Genomic DNA, 895 nt, shown 5'->3' on the forward strand with positions numbered 1-895 from the left:
AACGAAAGATCTGTTTGCCTGGTAAACACCAGAAACTCTGCTGGCTGTTTGGGGCTTCCTTCAATCTAGTAGAGGGGGTTTACGAGATAGGCTTCGTACTTTGGTTACGGGGGCAGGGGGGCTAGAATGTGGTAAGGGATGAAGGGCTAAAAAGAATGGGTGGATTTTGAAGTTTGTTGGGAAGTGGAGGAAGCAGGAATATCCTACTTGTAAATTTACTTATGATTGTAGTTATGAAATGGGTTTAATCGTGGTAACTTACATAAGTCCTTTTATAGTTTATATATCAAATTTCTGTTTTAATATTGTTAATGTTTTCTAAATATTTAATTTTAAATTTTCATTACTTCTTTTATCGTTTATTTATTTCCTTATTGCCTTTCCTTACTGGGCTATTTTTCCCTGTTGGAGCCCTTTGGCTTAGAGCATCTTGCTTTTCAAACTAGGGTTATAGCTTAGCTAGTAATAATAATAATAATAATAATAATAATAATAATAATAATAATAATAATAATAATAATAATAATAATAATAATAACTTTTAACTTTATTGAAATAGGATGAAAATGTAGCAATAAAGATAATATATTATTATTACTACCACAATTATCATAAATCTTATGAAATGGGTTAAATTGAGATAACTTTCAGTTTTGTTGAAATAGAATGAAAATTTAGCAATAGAAATATATCATTATTATTATCACCACAACTGTGAACATGATTATAAAAATCCAGACAGAGGCCAGGCACTGGGATAGGTAAGGTCCTTCGGAGTGGTATTATTATTATTATTATTATTATTATTATTATTATTATTATTATTAATATAATAATAATAATAATAATAATAATAATAATGATGATGATAATAATAATAATAATAATAATAACA

This window comes from Palaemon carinicauda, chromosome 37, assembly GCF_036898095.1.
Source record: "Palaemon carinicauda isolate YSFRI2023 chromosome 37, ASM3689809v2, whole genome shotgun sequence".
Taxonomy (NCBI): domain Eukaryota; kingdom Metazoa; phylum Arthropoda; class Malacostraca; order Decapoda; family Palaemonidae; genus Palaemon; species Palaemon carinicauda.